Source organism: Trachypithecus francoisi, unplaced genomic scaffold (genome assembly GCF_009764315.1).
Source record: "Trachypithecus francoisi isolate TF-2019V2 unplaced genomic scaffold, Tfra_2.0 Lachesis_group5, whole genome shotgun sequence".
NCBI classification, from domain to species: Eukaryota; Metazoa; Chordata; class Mammalia; order Primates; family Cercopithecidae; genus Trachypithecus; species Trachypithecus francoisi.
Genome location: NW_022681470.1, coordinates 83,668,431 through 83,682,820, shown reverse-complemented (window position 1 = coordinate 83,682,820; position 14,390 = coordinate 83,668,431). Strand labels below are relative to the sequence as shown.

General features: G+C 42.6%; 1 protein-coding gene across 1 annotated transcript in view; it reads left to right on the top strand.

Moving 5' to 3' along the window:
- ACBD3 (acyl-CoA binding domain containing 3) overlaps positions 1-14,390 on the top strand; it is a 48,378-nt gene that overhangs the window by 575 nt on the left and 33,413 nt on the right. The window lies entirely within an intron of this gene.

Below are 14,390 nucleotides of genomic sequence, written 5' to 3'. Positions count from 1 at the left end.
TTTAGCAGTCATGTCCCGCCTCCCAGAGGTTACCGGGGCATTTTACCTGATTTAGCTTCTGGGATTTCCAGGAGCCAGGGTGGAAGAATGGGCCCACTTTCTTCCAAAGGATCCCATTCTGGGATTGCCTTGTATTATTATTTTTTTACTGACGCTTTTCTTTTCCTGTTTCCCATGGCTTGTCACATCAGGACCCGCCGATTTTTACCCTTAGTGGAAGAAATCTGTCAAGAGGTTCCGTATATAGCCTTTCCAGCCGTTCTTGGGAACCATAAACTCGAATAGGACTTGATCCCCTGGCAGATTGATGTGGCAGAGAGGAGGAAGTAAAGTGTTAAGCTCATCATCCCCTCCGGCTTGTCAAACTCTTGAGGAGGGATGTCCACTTTGTTCTAGTAACTTCTAGGTGGTTAAAATTTTACATTGTAAGCAATGTGCAAGAGTGGATTCTCAGACCTTCTAACAGTACCTTCTGTGCTTTTCGCATGATTAATTGTTAAATGTCTCTTGTCTTAGAGCAAGATTGTAGTGTGCGGGTTTTTTTTGTTTTATTTTTTTTAATTGGGTGATTCACTTAGTCAAATGGTGGAGAGACCAATCACATGATTTTTGTCAGTGGGAAAACCTGATGAAAAGCCCGTTAGTTTGATTCTTAAAGATACTTAGTCTTTTAGGGCGAACGGACAGGGAGGGACATCAGCAAATGAAACTTTAAAAGTGGTTGCTAGGTTCCACGTACATTCCAGAACAGCATATTTATGACACTTTCCCCTGAGGGGGTACCTTTTGGAGTACATACTTTACTAGCCGAAATTGAGTAGTTCAATGTAATGATACACACGGAAGTTGTTTTCCCTCAAAATAACTTTAATTGTGCAAACTAGTGAAAGTTTATAAATTCTCCAGAACATTTGATCATTTCACATTCAATGACATTTTCGTGGTCATTGCACAATGAATTGAGCCCTCTGTGTACTAACTAGCTTGGGGAATTGGTAATGGCTAGTGGGTTTTGGATCATTTGACTTTTAGATCACTGGCTTGAATTTAGAGTTTGCTGTAGTGATGATATATTACCACTTTATAAAAATCAGATGGTTTCTGTACAACTCATATAGCTACATTCCACTTTAAATTTTTATTCTTGGAACTTATTTTTCGGTAAAGTATATTGTAGCAGAGAGTAAGACTAGAAATGAACTTTTTGTTTTTGTTTTTGAGTTGGAGTCCTGCTCTGTTGCAGGACTGAGGGAGGCTGAGGCAGGAGAATCACTTGAAGCCGGGAGGCGGAGGTTGCAGTGAGCCAAGATGGCACCATTGTACTCCAACCTGGGTGACAAGAGCAAAACTCTGTCTAAAAACAGAAAAGAATCGCTTGAATCTGGGGGGCAGAGGTTGCAGTGAGCCGAGATCATACCACTGCACTCCATCCTGGGCGAGAAAGTGAAATTCTGTCTCAAAAAAAATAGCGATTAAAACACTATAACGTGTAGTACGTTTAGCATTGTTTGGAGAGTCAGGAAGCTCTGGATTCTAGTTACCTTGTAAACTAGACAATTAACTTTTCCAGACTCAGTTTCATATGTATAAAGGGAGCTGGATTCGATGAAATATGATGTCTCAGATTTAAGATTCAGTGGTCTAAACCTAACAGATTATTTTAGCATCTGTCTTGAGTGATAGGAATCCTGGGGAAACTTATAACTTGGGGGCTAGGTGTTAGTCACCTTAGAGAATAAAGCTACATTGATAGGTGTGGTTCACTCACTTCCTAAATTAAGTTCTCAAAGCGATATCCTGGTACTAAAAAGGAGAAATAGCTGTGTAGCAATTAAAAGCTACCTTTCTGCATGGATCATTGGAGACTTAGTATATGAGACACTAACTGAAAAAAGAAAGGGAAGGATGTAAAAGCAGTCAGAAGAATTATGGAATGTGGAGTGAGCCGAGTAATGCTGCCTTTGTTTTTTTGTTGTTGTTTTTTTGGTTTTTTTTTTTTTAAACGGAGTTTCACTCTTGTTGCTCAGGCTGGAGTGCAATGGTGCGATCTCTGCTCGCTGCAGCCTCCGCCTCGAGGGTTCAAGTAATTCTCCCACCTCAGCCTCCCAAGTAGCTGGGATCACAGGCATGCGCCACCACGCCCAGCTAATTTTGTATTTCTAGTAGAGATGGGGTTTCTCTATGCTGGTCTCGAACTGCCGACCTCAGGTGATCTGCCTGCCTTGGCCTCCCAAAGTGTTGGGATTATAGATGTGACCCACCACGCCCGGCACCTTTGTTTTAATGTGTGGATTTTTCTAGTGGAACACTTGGTGTTTTGTCAGTCTTGCCAGGACTTTTAATCACTGTTCTATGGTTTTGTACCGGTATCTCACAAGAATTAGAAATAACATTACATTTTCGGCAGGGTGCAGTAGCTCACACCTGTAATCCCAGCACTTTGGGAGGTCGAGGCAGGCGGATCACAAAGTCAGGAAATCGAGACCACCCTGGCTAACAGGCGAAACCCCATCTCTACTAAAAATACAAAAAATTAGCTGGGCGTGGTGGCGGGCGCGTATAGTCCCAGCTATCCAGGAGGCTGAGGCAGGAGAATGGCGTGAACCTGGGAGGCGGAGCTTGCAGTGAACTGAGATTGAACCACTGCACTCCAGCCTGGGCAACAGAGTGAGACTCTGTCTCAAAAAAAAAAAAGGAAAGAACATTACATTTTCTCTTCCACTGTGGAATAAATACGAATCTTGAAAGCATGGATATATTTTTCCATTGCAAATAGCTTGGATTGGCAATGACAAGCCCTATTTCTTACTCCGTCCTTGTCAGGGTGGTAATAGACCAGTGACTGAATCGATTATGTCAACTATTATTAATTTTTTATGACAGTAAAAGTAAAATAGATGAAGATATGGGTAAATGTAAGTTAGCATTTTACCATCTAACTTTCAAACATTATTGACTCCTCAGTATGGATAGTTTTGTATTAGATTATAACTATAAATGAATAGTACATTCACTTTTGCTTAGAGTTCAAAAGAGGAGTTAAGGACCCAGTGACAACTGCAATACAGTGTGGAGGACTGAGGGAGCAGATGCCATTCCAGGGTGGGGGAAGGCCAAGAGCCATGAAAGCCATGAAAAGGCAAAGCATGTGTGTTTGCAGAATGGAAAATAGAAAGCAATTTGATGGAGAGAGCTGGGAAGGTAACTGAGTTCAGATCTTGGATGGACTTGCATGCCATTGTAATTTTTTTTTTTCTGAGATGGAGTCTCTGTCACCCAGGCTGGAATACGGTGGCATGATCTCTGCTCCCTGCAACCTCTGCCTCCTGGCTTCATGCAGTTCTCCTGCCTCAGCCTCCTGAGTAGCTGAGCTTACAGGCTTGTGCCACCATGCCCAGCTAATTTTTGTATTATTAATAGAGGTGGGTTTCACCATGTCGGCCATTCTGGTCTTGAACTGACCCTAGTTGATCTGCCCACCTCAGCCTTCCAAAGCGCTGGGATTACAGGCATGAACCACTGCGCCTGGCCATGTAAATATTAGTAGTTTGGCCTTTTTGTCAGTAAATTAGAAGATGAGGAACTGCTGGAGGTTTTTAAAGGGAGGAGCAAAGTTGCTTAATTCTTTTTTTTTTTTTTTTTTTAAGACAGTCTGGTTTTGTTACGCAGGCTAGAGGGCAGTGTCACGATCTTGGCTCACTGCAGCCTATGTCTCCCAGGCTCAAGCCATCCTCCCACCTCATCCTCCTGTGTGGCTGGGACCACAGGCACAAGCCACCACGCCCAGCTAATTTTTGTAGAGGCAGGGGTCTTGCTTTGTTGCCCAGGCTGGTCTTGAGCTCCTGAGCTCAAGCGATTCACCCGCCTTGGCCTCTCAAAGTGCTGGGATTACAGGTGTGAGCTGCCACGCCCAGCCAGAGTTGCCCAGTTCTATTTTAGCAATGTTAAGCTAGGTTTTCTTATCTCCATGGGTTAAGGTCCCATAGGAATCCAGTGGGTTCGTTTTATTGTAGCCTTTATACTTCTTGGATGGAGTTGACCTGGGGAATTGTATTTTGGTTTTTAGAGTTCTTTGGGGTGGACTTTTCCTTCGTTACCCTATTACATTAAGCTGGTAGATTGTTTACATTAATTTAAAATTTCAGAGTAATAATTGTCAAGAGTTGAGTAGATGTTTACTGAATCTCAGGTACTGTGCCACAAATTGTATATGCATTATTTTGTTTAATCCCCCAAGAGGCCTTCTGTAAGGGTATTAACCCCATTTCTGAGTTAAGGATCCTGCCTCAGGCCCCTCAGTTATTTGGAAGGTAAGTCTTGGACTCATTTTCTTTATGGAATAGTTAATGATACTAGCATTGCTATTGATTATACCCAATTATATTACTGATAGCGGAGTATTATATGTTGGGAGAGAATTATATTAATGATAGCAATCAAATGGACAACTGAAATGGTTCCATTTCCTGTTGTCTTTAAACGTAGGCAACTATAAGAGCGTTTATAAATGGCTTTCTTAATGTTTTAAAATACTGTACAGCTGTAATTTATTCATTGGAAACATATATAATTAGCGTGCCTCCTGAACTTCAGTGGTCTATCCTCAGATAATTTCAAGTTTGTTACTATGGAACATCTATTACATTTTTTTTTCCCTTTTATTATCTTTACCTTTAGACATAAGTATGTAATACCGTAGGAGGATATATAGACCTAAGAGAGACAGATACAAGACAAAAACAATTATAGCCACCAGTTTCATGTTAAATTTGAGCTGAACCAAAACTTTCCTTTAACTGGATTCAGGGGTGTGTACGTGTTGTTTTTGTTTGTTTGTTTGTTTGTGTTTTTTGAGACGGAGTGTCACTCTGTCACCCAGGCTGGAGTGCAATGGCGCGATCTCAGCTTGCTGCAACCTCCGCCTCCTGGGTTCAAGCAGTTCTCTCACCTCAGCCTCCCAAGTAGCTGGGATTATAGGCACATGCCACTATACCCAGCTAATTTTTGTATTTTTAGTAGAGACGGGGTTTCACCATGTTAGTCAGGCTGGTCTTGAACTCCTGACCTCAGGTAATCCACCTGCCTCGGCCTCCCAAAGTGCTGGAATTACAGGCATGAGGCACTGTGCCCGGCGTGTGTTTTTAATGTAAGTGATTTTAACATTTTCCTGAGGCTTGCCTTTATCACACATGCAATGCACTAAAGTACACAAATACTAAGTGTGTAGCCTGATGAATTTTCACGAAGTGGTCAGTGTAGCCAATGCCCGGAAGCAGATGTTTTATCAGTTAACTAATACAAGAGCTACTGTGAATCAGTATTTAGAAAGGTAAGCTCAGGAGTCAACACTCTTTAGGGTGTGTTTTCCTTGCTCTGCCACTTAATTGTGTTAACTTTTTGTGCTTTGCTGAACTCATAAAGGGTTGTTTTAGGAATTATAAGAAATTATATATATAAACTCTTAGCAAAATGCCTGGCTATTGGTATTTTTGTGGCTGCTTATGTTATTGAAAAGGAGATACTTCTGAGAATTGATTATGGATGTTATGAGTTAATGGAGGGGAAGTCTTAAAACTTTTACTGGCCAGGCGCGGTGGCTCAAGCCTGTAATCCCAGCACTTTGGGAGGCCAAGACGGGCGGATCACGAGATCAGGAGATCGAGACCATCCTGGCGAACACGGTGAAACCCCGTCTCTACTAAAAAAATACAAAAAACTAGCTGGGCGAGGTGGCGGGCGCCTGTAGTCCCAGCTGCTCAGGAGGCTGAGGCAGGAGAATGGCATAAACCCGGGAGGCGGAGCTTGCAGTGAGCCGAGATCGCACCACTGCACTCCAGCCTGGGCGACAGAGCAAGACTCCATCTCAAAAAAAAAAAAAAAACTTTTACTAAGCAGTTAGTACATGCTAGGCAATTCCCAGAGTGTTTCCTACTCATTGATTCAGGAATACTGCATTGTATTATCTTTTTTTTTTTTTTTTTTTTTTTAAGACGGAGTCTTGCTCTGTTGCCCACGCTGGAGTGCAGTGGCCCTGTCTTGGCTCACTGCAACCTCCACCTCCTAGGTTCAGACGGTTCTCCTGCCTCAGCCTCCCGAGTAGCTGGGACTACAGGCACATGCCACGCCACCCAGCTAATCTTTGTATTTTTAGTAGAGACAGGGTTTCACTATGTTAACTAGGCTGGTCTTGAACTCCTGACCTTGTGATCTGCCCACCTCGGCCTCCCAAAGTGCTGGGATTACAAGTGTGAGCCACTGCGCCCACCATATTATCCTTTCTTATAGGTAGTATAAGAATTTGTCAATCGAGATTTTTTTTTTCTCAATCCAACATGAGGAAGATGTGGTTTTTCAGGTTTTTTTGTTTTTGTTTTTAAGACGATGTTTCACTCTTGTTGCCCAGGCTGGAGTGCAATTGCCTAATCTTGGCTCACCGCAACCTCTGCCTCCCGGGTTCAATCGATTCTCCTGCCTTAGCCTCCCGAGTGGCTGGGTTTACAGGCATGCACCACCATGCCCGGCTAATTTTGTATTTTTAGTAGAGATGGAGTTTCTCCATGTTAGTCAGTTTGGTCTCGCACTGTCAGCCTCAGGTGAACTGCCTGCCTCGGCTTCCCAAAGTGCTGGGATTACAGGTGTGAGCCACTGCACCCAGTCGGTTTTTCAGTTTTAGGTGTTTTTTTTGTTTTATTTGGATATGGAGTTTCACTCTTGTTGCCCAGGCTAGAGTGCAGTGCCATGATCTCGGCTCACTGCAATCTCCGCCTCCCGGGTTCAAGTGATTCTCCTGCCTCAGCTTCCCAAGTAGCTGGGATTACAGGCATGCACCACCATGCCTGGCTAATTTTTGTATTTTTAGTAGAGACGGGGTTTCTCCATGTTGGTCAGGCTGGTCTCGAACTCCCAGCCTCAGTGATCCGCCTACCCGGCCTCTCAAAGTGCTGGGATTATAGGCATGAACCACCACGCCTGGCCCAGTTTTAATATTTCTAAAAGATGGATTTTAATCAAAGTGTGTTCTCTATGAGGTGACAGTGTGATATGGCCATGAAATAAAACAGATTTGATCTTAGTCTGCTTTGATGGAAATATGGTACCTAGGATGAGGGAAAGAGAGAGATAGTCCTGCTCTCCTCTGCACCAAGGAGTACACCTCAAGCCCTGGATACTGCTTGTTTGAGACATCATCCTTTAGGGTTAAAAACAAAATGGAGCTCATTCAGAAGAGAGCAACTTGTATCTAGTGGGAATTCAAATCCCTGCCATTATTATCATAATGGCTGCTGTTTAGTCAGTGTCTGCTCTATGCAGGCACTATACCAAAATTTTGGGACACATTTCTAGCCCTCACATGAACCCTAAGGAGCAGTATTATCTTTATTTTATTGATAGCAAAACAGATTTCAAAAGATTAAATAACTTGTCCATGTTATATACTTAATAGCAGAGCTAGGAATTAAATTTAAATTTGAGGTATGATTAAGCTGAGAATGTTTAGCCAAGAGAATAGAGAACTCAGGGCAAACACAGTAGGTATTTTGTGACTTTCTTGAGGTCTAATTAGTTAGATGTGTTTTAGTTAATGCTGAGGACAGGAAATAAACCCTGTGGATGGAGCTGAGAGATACCACCTCAGAATAAAGAGCTAAGAATCACAGCTATTCAGAGATGGATTAGACTGCTTTGGGACAGTGTGTTCTCTTTACCAGGAAGTATTCAAGCATTCAAGCATAAGTTAGCAATTGCTGGGTGGATATTGTAGAGAGGATTTGAACTTTAGTTTGCAATTCAATCACCTACCTTTAACATCCCTTCCACACCATAGATTTTATGGCCTTTTCATTAAATGAAGGCTAGAAGGGACACTGAAATAATTTGGTACATTCCTTTTCCTCCAGAGAGAAGAGAAAAAATATTATTTATCCTATAAAATAGCAGTTGAAGTGTGAGCCTAATAGTCTTTTGTATACTTAATTTCAGGTGGGAGGGACTTAATTGTAATCTTTCAGAGCTTTGGACTTGGTATCAAATTATGCTGTCCTATTTGAACTGTAAAGTTAAATACTTGTAAGTTTAGTAAGAACATAATGTAGATCCCATTATCTGTTTTTAATTGGCTGAAAAATGTGTTTTATATATCATGTTAGTTTCCTATTGCTCTTGTAACAAATTACCACAAATTTATTGGCTTGGGCTGGGTGTAGTGGCTCACGCCTGTAATCCCAGCACTTTGGGAGGTTGAGGCAGGTGGATCACTGAGCTCAGGAGTTCGAGACCAGCCTGGGCAATATGGGGAAACCCCATCTCTGCAAAAAAACACAAAAATTAGCCGGGCATTGGTAGCTTGTACCTGTAGCCTGAGCTACTCAGGAGACTGAGGTGGGAGAATCAAATGAACCCAGGAGGCAGAGGTTGCAGTGAGCAAGATCGTGCCACTACACTCTAGCCTATGTTACAGAGCAAGACCCCGTCTTAAAAAAAAAAAAAAATTTGTGGCTTATAACAACTCTTGCTAAAAATCCATCTGCACTTAAGATTTTCCTGCAAGCCCTGACATGTGTACCAGACAACCAATTCAGACTCTCATGGTTGGGAATATCCTCTGATGATCTGACTCTCCTGGTCTATGGATTAAATTGATAGAAGATCTGATTTGTATAGTAAACTCCTCTGTTCATACTGGTATTGACTGTTCCTGATTCAAGGTGACAGCTACAATGGTACTGTCAAAAACAGCTACATGGGGCTGGGCACGGTGGCTTATTCCTGTAAACCCAGCACTTTGGGAGTCCGAGGCAGGCGGATCACAGGGTCAGGAGATTGAGACTATCCTGGCTAACACGGTGAAACCCCGTCTCTACTAAAAAAAAAAAAGAAAAATGCTGGGAGTGGTGGCCACCTGTATTCCCAGCTACTCGGGAGACTGAGGCAGGAGAATGGTGTGAACCTGGGAGGTGGAGCTTGCAGTGAGCTGAGATGGCACCACTGCACTCCAGCATCAACCAGGACTACTTGAACCAGTTCCAGTTCAAGCGACAAAGCAAGACTCCGTCTCAACAAAAAAAAATCCAGCTACATGGGAGTTTGTTCCTCTGCCGCATTGTGCAGTGACTGGTTTCACCCAGTACTTTAATGTGAGAATAACACTTTCCTCATACCAGGAATATTGTTGGTGTTGCCTATTATTCACAGCTGAATGTAATCTTCAGTACATTATTAATTGTGTTTGATTGTATGTGATTAAAAAGAATGTGCATTTTTTCCTCAAAGTTGCTGGACATGTTTCTTCGAAAGCAGTTAATAAACAATTTCTAACAATTTACTAACAAATATATATATTTTTAATTTACTGAGAAGAAATATTAAAATATCTCATTGACAGTCATGGATCAGATAAACTTTATAATTAGCCTTATAATTTTGCTCATTTGATTGTGAGTCAGTATTATATGCACAGAACTTGAGGCATTTTTTTCTTCATGTATATTTTACTTTTCATATTCATATAGTCGCAGTTTTTATGATAGTAATGTCTCATTCACTCATAATACCAAAAGTTAGATCGTGCTTTTCTGAGTGCCCTCTTGCCAAAGACCACCAGGATCACAACTATTGTTAAAGAAGGTGTAAAAAATTGTAGTAATAAATATGACCACAAGCAAAGCGAACAAAAAACCACACACACTCTTAGAGATAGGTCCTGTTGGGGTAAAATCAGGGTGTCGGCAGGGCTTTGTTTCTTCTGGAGGCTCTAGAGGAGAATTGTTTCCTTGTCTTTTCCACGTGCTTCCAAGGAGCACCTGCAAGCCTTTTTTTTTTTTTTTTTTTTTTTTTTGAGACGGAGTCTCACTCCGTAGCCCAGGCTGGAGTGTATTGGTGCGATCTCGGGTCACTGCAACCTCCACCTCCCGGTCCCAGTTCAAGCAATACTCCTGTCTCAGCCCCCCGAATAGCTGGAAATACAGACACGTGCCACCACGCCCATCTAATTTTTGTGTTTTTAGTAGAGACAGGGTTTCACCATGTTGGCCAGGGTGGTCTTGAACTCCTGACCTCATGATCCGCCCACCTCGGCCTCCCGAAGTGCTGGGATTACAGGTGTGAGCCACCGCGCCCAGCCGCAAGCTTTTGTTTATGCCCCTTCCTCCATCTTCAGAGCCACCATAGCTTCTTCAAATCTCTGACTCTTTCTCCCCTTCCATTTATAAGGACCCTTATGATTACATTGGGCCCACATGAGTAGTTCAGGAAAAGGTCAACTGCAACCTTAATTCTGCCTTTGCAAGTAACCTAACATATTCACAGGTTCCAGAAGTTAAACATCTTTGAGGAGCCATTCTGCCCACCACTTGTGTCATAGTAGCTTATGAACCGATTACTGAAATTGTGCATGAGTTTATTCGTTTTACCCTTTTATTAAAAATGGAAACCAGAGCAATTGAAAAGGTGAAATTGTACTACAATATTTATAATGAAAAATAGTCATCCTGTTTTCTGGTGTTTTTCCCATTTCCTAGGTCCTCTCCCCAGAGGCAACTGCTTTCCATTGTTTTAACTGTTTCTTCTGGTATTTGCTTCCATTTTCCTACTGCTGCTTTAATTAAAAAAAAAAAAAAAATTCTAACTTACGTATGTCTGTATCTCTCTTTCTCCTTTCCTCTTCTCAGACTCCTACTTTTGTGGTTAAATTGTTGTCTGCTGTTTGTTTTTATGTTATTTGCTGAAACAGATCATGCACTTTAATTACATTTTTGTTCTTGTGCAAACCTTTTTGTAAAGACATCTATCTTAAATGTCCTTAAATTCTTGAACCAGTCTTAGTGTTTGTGGTAAGACTTAGTTAAGTCGGCTGCCCAGCTGTCATCCTGGAAATCACCTTCACCTTTTTGTGTTGGATTCTGTTTCCCCTGAATCACTTATTTTCCTTTGTTGTTGTTTTTATTCCATTACTTTGGAAATGCACACCCCTTAGTATCTTCTTGTGAAAAGAGTACCTGAGACCATGCCTTTCCAAAAATGTGTTTTACTGTCACTTTTGATTTATTTGGGCATAAAAGTCTAGATTGGAAATAGTTTCCCTCTGGAATTTTGAAGGCATTATTCCATTCATTCTTTTCTTTTTTCTTTTTCTTTGTTTTTTTGAGATGGAGTCTCATGCCAGGCTGGAGTTCAGTGGTGATCTCGGCTCACTGCAACCTCCTCCGCCTCCTGGGTTCAAGCGATTCTCCTGTCAGCCTCCTGAGTAGCTGGGATTATAGGTGACTGCCACCATGCCAAGCTAATTTTTTTTTTTTTTTTTAGTAGTAGGGGTAGACGGGGTTTCATCATGTTGGTCAGGCTGGTCTCAAATTCCTGACCTCAGGTAATCTGCCTGCCTCGGCCTCCCAAAGTTACGGGATTACAGGCCTGAGCCACTGTACCCAACTTCCCGTTCATTGTTTTCTAGCATTCAGTATTCCTTTGTTTTTTTTTTTTTTTTTTTTTTTTTTGAGATGGAGTCTGACTCTGTCACCCAGGCTGAAGTGCAGTGGCGTGATCTCAGCTCACTGCAACCTCTGCCTCCCAGTTCAAACAGTTCTCTGCCTCAGCCTCCCAAGTAGCTGGGATTATAGGCACCCACCACCACACCCAGCTAATTTTTGTATTTTTAGTAGAGATGGGGTTTCACCATCTTGGCCAGGCTGGTCTTGAACTCCTGACATCGTGATCCACCCTCCTTGGCCTCCCAAAGTGCTGGGATTACAGGCGTGAGCCACCACACTCAGCAGTATTCATATTCTTAAGAAGTCTAGGCCGGGCGCGGTGGCTCAAACCTGTAATCCCAGCACTTTGGGAGGCCGAGACGGGCGGATCACAAGGTCAGGAGATCGAGACCATCCTGGCTAATACGGTGAAACCCCGTCTCTACTAAAGAATACAAAAAACTAGCCGGGCGACGAGGCAGGCGCCTGTAGTCCCAGCTACTTGGGAGGCGGAGGCAGGAGAATGGCGTGAACCTGGGAGGCGGAGCTTGCAGTGAGCTGAGATCCGGCCACCGCACTCCAGCCTGGGCAACAGAGCCAGACTCCGTCTCAAAAAAAAAAAAAAAGAAGTCTATAGTCATTCTAATTCTTCGTCTTGTGTATGTGACCAGTTTTTCTTTCTAGAAGTATGTAGGATCTCCTGTTTTATCTTCATGTTAAAAAAATTAGAGAAGTATTGTCTCCTTGTTTGTTTTCAGTGATTTTGCTGAATACTTGATAGTCTTTTCAGTTTAGAAACTTGGGCCCTTCATTTCAGGAAAATTTTCTTGTATTCTTTCTTTCTTTCTTTTTGAAACGGAGTTTTGCTCTTGTTACCCATGCTGGAGTGCAATGGTGCGATCTCGGCTTACCGCAACCTTCGCCTTCCGGGTTCAAGCGATTCTCCTGCCTCAGCCTCCCAAGTAGCTGGGATTACTGGGATGTGCCACCATGCCTGGCTAATTTTGTAGAGATGGGGTTTCTCCATGTTAATCAGGCTGGTCTCGAACTCCCAATCTCTGGTGATGCGCCTGCCTCAGCCTCCCAAAGTGCTGGGATTACAGGCGTGAGCCACTGCGCCCAGCCATATGTCTTTGGTAATTTTCTCTGTTTTCACTTTTTGGTACTGTTAATAGATAATCGATCTTGTGGATTAAACTGCTAATTCTCTTATATCTTCTTCCCTATTTTTCATGTTTGTATTTTTGCTTTGTTTTCTAGGAAATATCCTCAGCTCCATCTTCTAGATTTTTAAATTTTTGTGTGTTGTTTTTTTTACATTTTTAATTTCCAAGAGTTCTTTTTTCTCTGAATTGTCTTTTTTTTTTTTTTTTAAGTATCTTGTTTTGCTTCATAGATGCATTAGCTTCTGTTTCTGAGGATGTTGAATATAAATTTTGAATGTTATTTCACTGTTAAAATTTATTTTAGTTTTTTTTGTTTCCATGTTGGAAGCTTTCCTCAAATGTCTGGTGGTCCTTGAGTATTTCGTGTTAAAGGATAAGGTACAGAACACCTAACTGTAACATTAAAGTAGAAACCTTTTTTCTAAGGTGATGAAATAGAAGTTTTGTAGAAGAACCCTCAAATGTCAGCATCTTTCAAATCAGTGTCTGTAGGTCTTTATTTGGAGCCAGTTTTTCAAGAAAATACTCCTGTCTCCTGCATGGGATATATGAACCTGGTTGCCAACATTCAGAAACTAGGCAGGAGAAGTGGGGATGAGTGGGAGGTACTTACCATTTACTGGGGAAACATTTCATTTATCATTAACATTTCATTCATTTCATTAGCATACTCTAAGCCAAGTGTCCTAACATCTGGAGCATCCCTGATTCATTTTTTTTTTTTTTTTTTGAGACAGAGTCTTGCTCTGTCGCCCAGGCTGGAGTGCAGTGGCCAGATCTCGGCTCACTGCAAGCTCCACCTCCTGGGTTTACGCCATTCTCCTGCCTCAGCCTCCCGAGTAGCTGGGACTACAGGCGCCCGCCACCGCACCCGGCTAATTTTTGTATTTTTAGGAGAGACGGGGTTTCACCGTGTTCGCCAGGATGGTCTCGATCTCCTGACCTCGTGATCCGCCCGTCTCAGCCTCCCAAAGTCCTGGGATTACAGGCTTGAGCCACCGCGCCTGGCCCCCTGATTCATTTTCTGTAGTAAATATCCAGCCCTCTACTGAGTAGGAGCAGGGTAGCCATCTGCCTGCTTGGGGTTGGCAAACGCAATGGGAGGGAGGAGGGTGGCTCCTTACATCTTATATAGACTTTAAACCAGATTCCTGTTTTCATCTAGACGTCAGCTTTTAAAGAACCTGATGCCTTTAATTTGTGAACCTTTCCAGGGTTCTCTTTTTTTTTCCGCCCTTCAAGACAGAGTTTCGCTCCCATTGCCCAGGCTGGAGTGCAGTAGCACGATCTTGGCTCACTGCAACTTCTGCCTCCCAGGTTCAGGCAATTCTCCTGCCTCAGCCTCCCAAGTAGCTAGGATTATAGGCATGCGCCACCACTCCTGGCTAATTTTTGCATTTTTAGTAGAGACTGGGTTTCACCACGCTAGTCAGGCTGATCGCGAACTCCTGACCTCAGGTGATCCACCCTCCCAAAGTGCTGGGATTACAGGCGTGAGCCACCACACCCAGCCCTTTCCAGGGTTCTCTAAATTGGCTTCCTTATTCCTTTTAGTGGGATTTCATTAAGGATCGGGGGTAATTGTGTGTGTTCAATCTATCATGTTTAACTGAAGGTTTATCTGCATGTTTTCTTTTCTAAGCAGGATTTGTGTTTGCTTTTGTTTGCCATAGAAAGCAGAATTCCAAAATTGATTGAATTAAATAACTTTGTAATAATAATAATTAATGAGTGCAAGAGCTGAGGATGATGCCTGCATTCC